The 12,078-nt window shown below is 42.5% G+C and overlaps 1 protein-coding gene across 4 annotated transcripts in view; it reads left to right on the plus strand.

The window, feature by feature from the left end:
* Positions 1–6,586, plus strand: part of Rab11fip2 (RAB11 family interacting protein 2) — a 68,793-nt gene extending 62,207 nt beyond the window's left edge. For 2 of the 4 annotated variants that reach the window (XR_005875939.1, XR_005875941.1), the window contains one exon: positions 1,513–6,586. The gene's annotated coding sequence lies outside the window, so the exon portion shown is untranslated. The remainder of the gene's footprint in view (positions 1–1,512) is intronic. The other 2 variants (XR_005875940.1, XM_040742010.1) reach the window with 1 other exon arrangement.
* Positions 6,587–12,078: the final 5,492 nt, after the last annotated feature.

The raw sequence follows: 12,078 nt of genomic DNA on the forward strand, positions 1-12,078 counted from the left end.
AGAGACTGACAAACATACACCATACACACAGAGACTGACAAACATACACACACAGAGAGAGAGAGACAGAGAGAGACAGAGAGAGAGAGAGAAACACACATATACACACAGAGAGACAAACATACATACATGCACACGCATATGGGGGGAGAGAGATAGAGATAGACAGATGGAGTAGAGATGGAGGGAGAGAGAGAGAGAGATGGAGAGAGGGAGAGGGAGAGAGAGAGTGTTGTTGCAGGCACTGAATCTGGATAGAACCTTTGCCCTAGGGTGTCTTTCCTGGGGTGAATGCACAGGGCATCTCAGATGTTCAGAAGTGACTCAGAGCAAAGTACTGGATAGAGGGAAAAGACAGATGAAAACATAGCCATGAGGAAATACGTTTAAATGACTGTGGCGGTCGGTTTTCATTGCTGATTGACTGACTTTAGAATCACACAGGAGACACGTGTCAGGCATGCATATGAAGATTACCCAGAATGCTTCAAACCATTCAGTAAGACACACCTTGAATGTGGGTGATACCATCCCACCGGCTGGGGCCTTAGACTGAATTAAAAAAAAAAAAAAAGAAACTTAGCAGAGCAGCAACCTCCTCTCTCGGCTTCTTGGTTGTGGGTACAACGTGACATCTGCTTTCTTCTCCTCATGGTGGACCCTAACCCTTCCACCAGAAGTCAAAGTTGCTTGTTAGGTCTTTGAGTTACTTCAGTGAGATTAGTAACAAATCCGATCATGAATATCAAACTCATGAGACACTGTAAAGGAAAAAGGTTATGCATAAGAGTATCAATTATAGATTTCTCCATAACAGTAGAATAATATACTCATCTAAATGTCCCAAAGAAAGGACTTGCCTAGATAAATTATAATATGTTAGATTGGTAACTTAATAATATCTAGATTAAAGTATTGTCTACATAGGCTAGAAAGAATAGGAAAAGGGGTTTGATGGTGGAAGTCCTTCTGTGTATGTGCTTATCTTACTGGTTGTTGAATAAAGCACTGTTGGCCAATAGGGAAGCAAGATAGGTGGGACTAGGAATCGAGGAGGATTCTGGGAAACAGAGGCACAGTCAGTCACAATGTAGGGCACAGGAGAAGTAAGAGGTTCGGGTCCTTTCTCCGGTAAGAGAAGACCACGTGGAAATACTCAGATTAACAGTTATGGGTTAATAATTAAGTCAGAGCTAGTAGATAAGAAACCAAGCAAATGGCCAACAGCTTCATAATTAATATAGGGTTTTGTGTGTTATTTGGGAGCTGAGACAGCTTGGGATCCAGGCGGCTGGTGGGAAGATGACACGTTACAGGTGTTTATGATATAAAATTTAAAAACAAGTGAATATGACATCTATGTAAAATGGCAGGCAAAACTAGAAGTAACTATATACACAAGAAATATTTATGCTGGGGCATTGACTTGCAGGTGGTTTGAAAGTTTCTCCCACACTTTATTTCACAGCGTCATTTTATATGTGTGTCCTGCTTGTGTTTACGCCGTCACAGATGCCTGCTGCAGTTTATCCGGAGCCCAGGGACCGGAACTGTCCGAGTATGACTGCACAGCCCTAACTTTCTCCATCTTCCGGGAGACCAGACCGATCCCTTCACAGCTCGGCTGTCCTAGAGTTTCCTGATCCCCAGCTGAACAGCAAGATTCGCAGTCTGGCTTCTGTTGGGTTGTGTGTGTGTGTGTGTGTGTGTGTGTGTGTGTGTGTGTGTGCGCATGTGTGTGTGCGCGCGCACGCCTGCATGTGAGGCATGCATACACAGGTGGTGTGTGTGCAGGTGTGCACACAATCGTGTGGAGGATAGAGGACAACCCTGGGCATGATTCTGCCTCAGGTAATGTCCACCCTTATTAAACTTGATGTTCTCTTAGCTACAAATGGTACAGAATTGGCAGGCTGCTCCGTAGGCCTCTCTTTCAGAGTGCTGGAGAAAAGGACATGCGGGTACAGGAGACTTGCTCATTCAGGCCTGCTGGCTTTATAAGTGACACTATTGTCCGATTTATTCCAGTGTCCCCTCCAGAGGCGGTGAGAGAGTGGAGGAACTTGAAAACTGAGCTGAGCAGTTTGGAAGAAAGGCATTAATGGCCACGGCTGAACCAGAGGGTGTCAGAATGAAGAAGAGCCTTCATGACAGAGGCTTCTGTCTCAGCCTCAATGGACACCTGAATGCCGACGGCTGGGACAGGACCAGGACCTAGGCCCACACTGCGTGGCCTAGTCCCCAAGGAGGTTCCTGGGGTAGAGGACAAGGGCCTACTCTTCACAGACGTGGTTCTCCCCTAGTACTTCCGGGGTTCCTGGCCTCCTCATCCTGGTCAGAGGAATATTATCTTTCATCTTCCTTGCTCAAAGCACTTGATTTAAACCTTGCTAGTTCTTTCCTACATTTATCAAGAAATCCTTTTAAAAACTCTCTTTCATTTCCTGGTGATACAGCCCAGTTGGCGAAGTGCCTAGGGCACAGCAAGCATGAGGGCTCACAGCAAAAGTATACCCGTAACCCCAGTGCTGAGAGAGATGTGGACATGGGGCACGTCCTCGGCACTCTGGCCAATGAATCTCGCTGAATTCAGGGGTTCCAGCTTCATTGACGGACTTTGCATCAAAACTGTATAATAAGGTGGAAGAGTTATCGAGGAAGATAACCAGTACTGCCCTCTGGCCCTACATGCACATCCACACGTGGACACCAACGTTCATAATTGCATAAACACCACATACAACCCTCCCATCGGCAGGGTAGCCACGTACAATATCTGGCTACTGCTTGTCCTTTTCCTCTCCTATGAATGGTGTGGCTGGGAGGATCCTCATATATACTGTTTTCCCCAGGTAAACGTGGCTTCAGACATAATGGAGAGCATTAAAATATTTCACATAAGGTATAGTGTACTCATACTCTTAAATGAAAGCACCTGTCTGGATAAAGGATGGGCGTGAAGACAGCACTTATGAGACCCATTGGCCATCATTTCTTGCAGAACCCTTCTGCCTCCTGTGGCATCCCTGACTCTTGAGCTTGGCCTCACTCTTCAGACTTGAGCTGCTCTCCTGGACTTTGTGCCTGGCATGTCTCCACTCACATGCTAACCACTTAAACATATGTACATATTGTTGGTTTTCCTTGCTGCATGGTATTCTGTTTAGATTTCCATTGTTGATAATTTTTTATTCTCAAATGCCATTGTTGTGAGCATTTTGTTTGTGCTCCTGGAAATCACATGCTAGTGTTTCTCTGGGAGTGAAATTAGACATACTGCAGTTTCTTTAATTCTAACATGGTCTGTTGCAGGCAATATGGGAGTTTTTTAGAGTGGCCAGTGGAGGCTTTCATGAACCCCCTGATGTCTATGTTTAGATGGACAACACAGTTGGCATGTGGACACTCAGCATCTCTAGTTTCTCCTCTGTGATGCCAGTGACATCCTCATCATTCCCTCCGGTCCATGTTGGAGCCAAGGAGAGCCCAGTGTGGCCAAAGATGTGGAGTGGGACGTCTCCTTTGTCACTGATACAGTGCTTTGACTAACCTTTGTTAATGAGACAAACAGAACACATGTTAAATGTCTCATGTCATTATCCAGAGCTCAACGTGTAGCCTCCATAACAATTAGAAAACTAGATGAAACCAACAGCCCGGGACTGCTGGGTTAACCCATTGAGGGAAAGCAGGATGAAGTCATCTAAAAGATGGCTGAACTTAACACATGGGGCTGTGTGGAAAGCTCTCCAGCCAGCCTCTTCTGTGACCTAAAAGAATTTTTAACATTTAATCACCATACAAGTGTGTGTGTGCTTGTGTGCATGTGTGCATGTATGTGTGGGCACATGTATGTGTGTATGCATGTGTGTGTGTGTATTGTGCATGTGCATAAGGAGGGAGACTAAGACAGAGAGAAACACACACACAGAGACTTTGTCTTCCTTCTTTTTGTCTTAGTTTCTGATACTGTGCTGACCTTCATAGTACTGGGATTGCAGTCTGTGTTACCACATCCAACATTAGGGCTTTAGTCTTGGCAGAGGTAAATTCTAGTTGGTATCTGCAGTCCCTTGGGTCATGGTTCATTGTTCTTTTGTCAATTTTTTGTATTGTTAATATATCTCTACTGCATTTTATACATAAATATATAGTTCTGTAATTACCCACACAACTTAAATATAAATTACTGCATAAATCTTAAAATCTTATGAGTATATACAGAAATGAATACACTTCCAATATAGTTTTAAATATAATACTAAAATTTTATGTCTTTAAACTCATTTAAAATATTTTCACATATAAGTATATAGTTAAACATATAATGTAAATTATACAGTTTAAATGGCATTGGGGGTGAGGTCAACACTGAGGCAGCTGACATAGAAACAAAGAAGATGATTGCAAAATAGTTGGGAATTTTCCCTTCTCACCGCCAAATCTTCCCTGCATGCAGGTATGGCCTGGGAGTACACTTAACTGGGCATGTCTACCTCTCTTGCCTGTAAAGCTGTGGGCTTGTTAATCCCGATGCAGTTGGACTAACTGAAGCTATAGTCATTATACTTAATTGGGCGAGTGGCCCTCTGAGCTGTCTATAAACTGTGTGTTCACAATGAGGTAATTAATAACGCCACTTCCTTTTGGGAGACATATCATTAGCCATTATTTCTAGAAACATGACATTGATCTCTTTATTCAGAGAGGTAATTGCAGGTTTCTGAAAAGAGTGTATGGTTTACCCAACAATTCCCCGCAAATGACATCATCGCTGAGAAGTAAAACCCACAAAATCTGTCATTTTGAATCCATAGCTGGGATTTAATTCCCGAGGTGATTAAAAAAAAAGACTCTGAAAGAGTGTGGTTGTGGGGGGGACTTATTTTGGGATGGAAATGAGAGGGAAAGATAAGAGTTTTTAATTTAATATATTAGTTTCTTTAAGAGAGGTTAGAGGCAGGGAATTTATGCTTGTTTGGGACGATTGGTATAAGAGGAAACAAAGAAACCTTTATTTTTAAAGGCTTGTGCCTGCATTTTCATAATGGTTTTCCTATTGTGTCTTAAACAAACCTGACAAATGGATTTGATTTCAATATTACCATCTAAAGCCCGTGCATTAAGTCCAGTTCTTAACCTTAAAAAAATAAGCAGGAAAATGCAGCCACCCAGGACTTGACATTTCTCATGACTTGGATCCGTTCTGTTGATCATGAAATAAGCAAAGATTTCAGAGTAACTCTGGGTGAAGCTGCAGTCACTCAGGTCAGGCCCACCTCAGTGGTCACATTAAATTGGAAAAGGTCTAACTGCTACATTTCACCTTCCTTAATGAATTTTCTAAGGTTGTAGCGGGATTAAAAAAAAAAAGACCTTTATTCGTTTGGGTTATTTTCTTTCCAGTTTCAAATCCACCTGGGTTTCTAAAACAGCTTTTGTGCATTGGTCAAGGAAGCTAAAAATAGACAGCAAGAGACTGACTGCCTCTAGACACTTCTGTTGGTTTTACACTTTGAGCAGTTCACATATTGATTAATTTGGAAATCGTGATTTTCTTTTCCGAAACACCTTTCTGGTTTGGCACAGATGAGAGAGGGGGTAGAATCCACATAGAAATGAGATGCACTAAGCTTGTCATAAACCCGCTTTCCACAAATGTGAGGACCCCCTCAAAATTAAAGGTGCTGCAAATTAGTTTGAAACAGGGTGCACTTGTCTGTTCCATTAGACATGGTAGAGCAGGTAGACATATAAAAAGAAGTCTGAAGCATAGAAAACTGTACGGCTTTATTTACCTAGAGGTTAACTAGTTTGTTTGAAAGCTGTTTCCTCTTTCTGTTATAATGTATATTTCTTAAATGTTTATAATAACGGGTTAAAGCCAACAATCTCATTTTTTTGTCATAACTCCTGTTAACACATTATGGAGTTAGCATGTCTCGAAACACCAAAGCAAGAAATGCCCAGAGTGACCCCATTTAGCTATCTGTTCAGCTTCCCTTCTATTCAGAGAAACAAAGGAACCATTTGAATATGGACTGTCTTGTGAAATCTAATAACTTTCAACCTGGAAACAATGAACTGTCACAGGTGCAAATTCATTCCTCAGACATAAAATAATCCTCACGATTAGTCAGAACTAGTGAGGTGGTGTTGACCAGACCTGAACTGCATTCAGCCTGCAAAGAGGAAGGAAAAGGTGTTTCCCGAGAAAGTAAAAAGCAGTAACACTTTAATCTCATAAACATAATTTTAAAACTTTAAGAAAATCCTGCTGAAAGAAAATAGCTCATTTAAATTTTAATTTCTAATAAACAATGGCAGTTTTTCAACGTGGTGTTCAAATGCTAGATAATTATTTGAATGGTAGAGTTAAAGATGTCATTTAATATCTTTGCACCAAATAAGAAGATACTTCATTGAATAATTTGCATTTTTAAGGTTTTGAATCTTGGGGGATGGTACTTATTTGTGGCTTATGGGTTTTAAAAAACATCATCTCATGACAAATTTGGTTAACATTACTAAAAGCTACATCTTAAATATCGGTGCCTTGTTGTTAAATACACTAAATTTATTAGTACAGTTGTCTGCTGGATTTCCTTTCAAGCCCGACAGGAGCAAATAAATGCATTTTAACCTAAATTTGCTCTAAATGCTCAAAGTTACCTCCAAACTCTTTACCTGGTTATTTATATGGAGGTGTTATTTCGCTCATGCAGAGAGTGGCTCTGTCTGAGATATCCTTGGTGACTATGAGAATGAAAAGTCCTCTGACTTAACAGAACACTTGCTCCTGTTAAGAATCCGTAGTCCATTTTCTCTTTCACATCTGGCCCCGGTATCTTCAATATCCTCCTTCACTTCCTAGGGTGCTATTGGGAAAGGAGCTGAAATAGGGACACCCTGGGAGAGTCCTGAGCTGCAGGATACTGCAGAGATTTCTGTAAAGGACTGGGCCCTGGGGTTCCTTGTTTGCTGGGATTGGGAAGTGTATTTATTGGTGGCTCTAATGCTTCCCTAATGTCTTGCATTATTCCACATGTGGCAAATGAACAATGGAAGTCTTCCGAGAGGCATTTGAGTCAAACAAATAGATCCTGGCTGTATCAAGTCAGTGCATGGAGATGTTTTTTGTCTTCCCTTTCCTGCCTTGCCGGGGCTGATAAAAATCAGAAACTTCACTACCCTTTGGATTTTTAAGTAGGAAAGAAAGACCAGATTAAGGCCTGGATGCCTCTCTCTGGGCCCACTGAACCCGAACCAAGTGGCTACAGGTTGCAGGAACAAGAGGCCCATTGTCATCTTCATCAAGAAAACCCACCAGGCCTGATGAATGGGAGGCATTTTTAAGAGTAAAATCATTCGCTAGAATTTGGATGTGTTTCTCTTTAATTGGTTTGATTAGCCCTGAGTCTGAGGACTTGTCAAACACCTGGTATTAACCCTGTGCTGCTGACCTTCAGTAAGGAAAGAGCTGAGGATGGGAGAGAGGAAGGGGGGGGATTAGCTGAATGAGAGCCCCCTTTTGTGAGCCTGTGTTCCAGATGAAAAGAATCATTACCACAATGATACTTCTAATTATACTGTCATTAGGATACGTCCTGGGTTAGCAGTGGTGCAGGGAGCCTGGCTTTTAGACAACACGACCCAGGAGAGGGAAGAGAGGAGGCCTGGGAGATGGTTAACCCTTTCACCAGACTCAGCCCGACCTGAGTGCCCTAAGTTTAACTCAAGCATTTACAACCGGCAAACTGCTGGTGCACCCTCAGTCATCAGCTAGAAGTCAGTGTATCACCTGGAGAGTCATTTGTAGCTTTCCGGTTTAGAGTTATTGGTTCAGCACTAATGGGCATGCTGTTTTCTTGGGGTGTGTCAGCCTCTAGGAGACCTGTGGTCAACCAGCAGGTATTCCTGATTCTGGTGTGAGCGTACATGAGCAATACTGGGAACCGCTAAGGCATAGGGTACAGGGTGATGTGTTCAGAAAACTCTGTAGCTTCTTGACCAAAAGCCTGGCTTTGGGAGGTTGGTGGTCTGGGTCTGAATCCCAGCCTTGTAACTCATTAGCTCTGTGGCTTTGAGTGGACAGTTTGAGGAATCCATGAGGAATCCCGAAGAAGGGGTAAGAGGAAGTTTCACCGTCCTCGTCTGTTAAATGGAAGAAACAATTGGCCAGGAATGGTGGCACAGGCCTTTTTGACTGGGCATAATGGTGCAGGCTTTTAATCATGGCACTTGGGAGGCAAAAGTAAGTGGTCTTCTGTGAGTTTGAGGCCAGGCTGGTCTGCATAGTGAGTTCCAGGACACCCAAGGCTACATAGAGAGACTCCCGCCCCCAATAAAGGAAAAAGTATAGTTGTTTCTGAGTTCACAGAGCTGTTAGTGGGCAAAGGGGGTGTTTCCTGATTCGTTCTCAGTGCTAAATATCACAAAGCACACAGCTGACTTCTGAAAAACAGTTGAAGATGCAGTTACTGGGTCTTTTGCATGAACATGCACATTACACATGTGGGTGGGCGCTTGCATATGGAGGCCTTTAGGTCTGACATTTGGAATCTCCCTCATCTCAGTCCACCTTATATTTTGAACTCAGATTTGGTTGATGGAACTAGTCCAGCTAGCCAGATTGTCCTAGGGCTCCTCCCTGTCTCCATTTCCAGAGCTCCCCTATCAGCAGACTGCTAGGTCTGCCTGGCCTTTACGTAGGAGTTGGGGATTCCAAAGTGAAGTCCTCAAGCTTGTGTAGCAAGCATTTTACCCACTGAGTCATCCTCCCAATGCCAGGCTAAAGACTCCTTAAGGTGAGTGTACACATTCCTGAAATTACTAGACACACAGCAATTTCTGCCTATTTTATGCAGAGCCTCCTGACCAAGGCTGCATGTCTGGGGTTAGATATTTGTTGTTTCTGTGGACTCTAGATAACATGTATCTAAAGAAGACTGGGAAATAAGCGGAATCCTTTATTCTCCCAGCCTGCCTGACAGCCTCTGAGTACAAACTCCTCAAAGCTGTGTTGGTATAAAGACCCAATAAGACACATTTTTCTAATAAGGGTGGTATGCTTTGTGTTGGTGACATTTGGAGAGAGAGGATGATAATGCTAAAAAGAATCCCTGAATATTTTCTTCAGGACAATGCACTATGATGCCCCAAATGGGGTCATGGATTTCAGTGAGAATAAATCCAATCCTGTTGACATCTTTTAAAAACTGTATCTGCCCCAGATTTCAGTTGACACTGAGATTTCAAAACAGATTTTTATTTCGCATATTCTTTATACACATAAATGGATTTACATGTAGGAGAAGAATGTGAACTATTTGGGAGAATGGCACTATTTATATTTAAACTATTCTTATACTTTATGGTGATTCTTTTCTGTCTGTGTAGAACAATAGCCTAGAGAAGCCACGATTTCAACTATTGTAAAATAAATCGGTCTTGAATTTCACACTTCAAGGGTGTGGATTTTTCATGAAGCATAATGAAAAGATTGTATTGAGGGGATTGATCCTGCTGACAAATTGGGATGAAGATCCAGTGTGACTGTGTGTTGTGGCCAGAACTGAGCAGGCAAAGAAGGAGCGCTGTCTGCCTCAGTGTGCCTCTGTCTGTCTGTCTGTCTGTCTGTCTGTCTGTGTCTAAAATACATGCCTACATCCTAGACAAAGATAAGGTTATACAGCCCCCAATAAAACCATTATGCAACATTTTTAATATAGCAACAGGAGATTTTTTATTAAGTAGAATCATTATTTTTATTTTTAAACCCTTCCTGTGATTAATTTACAACCCACATATGGGGAGAGGCAGGTGGATCATGCTAGAGTCACTTGATTCTGAACTCTGAAGGTAGCTAAATCCAGGAGCCGGTTACTTCCTGTGACCATTGTAAAGATGACATTGTATTGCTATGAATTTTAATTAAAATAGAAGACTTTGTTTAATCCCTTTATTAAAAAAATCTCCCTAGGACGCAAGTAAGAAAAGTTTACGTAAGAAATCAGTTCATTTTTGAGATGTTTGAATATCTTATCTTCTGTCCAAGTCTCATAAACTCAGCCCCCACAATCATTTATTCCCTGAGAAGGGCAGTTTCCCTCCTACTTTGTGTGGAAAAGTAGAGCCTAAAAGTTGTTTTTAAGCATAATTAGGGCCCTAAAATGTGTGGTTGTGCTCTGAAATCTCTATCTCTGAGCTCTTTTTTTTTTTTGCAATACAAGTTAATTAACTGGATTTAGATATTTGCAAGATGATATATTTAATGGGATTACTGCTCATATAATGTTCTCAGTGACTGATTTGGAGTCTAAGCTCACAGGACCAGGGGCTGGATTTCCAGCTCTTTGAGAGTTAATGTTGTGTTAAGGAAAAGTACAATCTGACCCTCATTGTTCATGAATAGGTGAGTTATTCCCGTGAAATGGAGCCGGGCCCTACAAGGGCTGTAGCCTGGCAGATGCATGATCAGGAGGGCACAGACCATCACATTCCAGCAACTGCCCCCAGGTAGCCGGATCCCCACACCTGAACTCCTGACAAGTTCAAGGCAATTGTGTCTCAGTCAAAATAAAATGGCCCATTATTCGCAGTCTGTCTCCCAAGTGGGATTAATCAGATGCTCCAGCCAAGGCCTAAAGATAAACACTCATGTTTTGGTTGGCTGAGAGTTAAAAATGGGAGCATACAACACTGCCCTGCCCACCTAGACCTGGCCATTGTGAGCATGGAATGCTCTAAGTCCATCTTTCAGTGGAGGAATCCAGAATATTTGTGATGTCTCTTATTAGACTGGACTGAGTTAGGGAATGGTGGTGCTCTTGGAAGGAAGGTCAGTGTTAAAATGAGAGGCTTCAGAAAGAAAGAGTGTGAGGAAGAGGAAGAGAAAAAGATAAAAGGAAATGGAAGGGGGAGGGGAAGGATAGAGGGGGGAGGGAAGGAACCCTTTATGTTCTTGTCTGCTTCTGTTTCTATGTTTTTTTTTTCTTAAGCACATGTTTTGGCTCATCGGTTGGATGTACTCTACTGTGCACACATGACTAATGGTTATAATTCCAATCGTTCTCATTAGAGAACTATTGTAAAAAGAACATTTTAACTAAAATGCTGAAACTTGCATTAAACGTGTAAATATTAGCTCAGTCAAACCATGATGAAGAGGAAATTTAAGTTCTTCAGTTGGAAGGCCACACAATTCTTCATTTCAATTACAAGTTAGTGAGCGAGTTAAACCACTTTTTTTTTTGTACATGACCTAAGGATGTCACTTCTAAGATCATCGCTGGAGTCCAAGGTGCCATAAAAGCAGTGGTTCTCAACCTTCCTAATACTGTGACCCTTTAGTACAGTTCCTCATGTTGTGGAGACCCCCAGCCACAAAATTATTTTTGTTGCTACTTTGTAACTGTAGTTTCACTATTGTTATGAATTGCCATATAAATATCCATGTCTTCTGATAGTTTCAGGCAACCCCTGTGAATGGGGTCATTTGACACCCTCCAAGGGATCGTGACCCACGCAGGTTGAGAACGGCTGCATTATAGGAAAGTGTTCTGAAACAGGGATGGGTGGGTTAAAGTGCTTGAACGCAAAAAAATGGAAGTGTTGAGTATGGTCTCTAACAGGGCAGAATCTGCAAGCCAGTAGCTGAAGAAGCTGAAAGATCATCTGATCTAAATGTAAGGATGCCATGTAACTCTCTGAAAGAAAGAGCAGGAGCCTGGGTCGTACCTGGCTCCTGAGACTCCTCAGTGGATGGATGGCTAGGCTACAGGAAGGCAAGAGTACCAGAGGGGGGAATGTATGTGGAAGAAAAGGAGTGTGAGTTCTTTCCCTCGTAATACCTGACAGTCAGGACAAGGTCACAGGGTGCCCCCATATAGCCCTGTTCGCCAACGCAAACACCTGTGCGTGGGGAAACCTTCCTTCCAAGTGGCTGGGGACTTCGAGACATCTAACCCGGTAGCCTCGCAGTGATTCCTGTTCTAGCTCCAAGGACTCCTGGCTTGGCTGACAGAGATGTTCTTCACCCTTTATATCCCCATCCCTGACCTAATTTACTCAGCAGCT

The sequence above is a fragment of the Mesocricetus auratus genome, unplaced genomic scaffold (genome assembly GCF_017639785.1).
Source record: "Mesocricetus auratus isolate SY011 unplaced genomic scaffold, BCM_Maur_2.0 Super-Scaffold_4256, whole genome shotgun sequence".
NCBI lineage: Eukaryota > Metazoa > Chordata > Mammalia > Rodentia > Cricetidae > Mesocricetus > Mesocricetus auratus.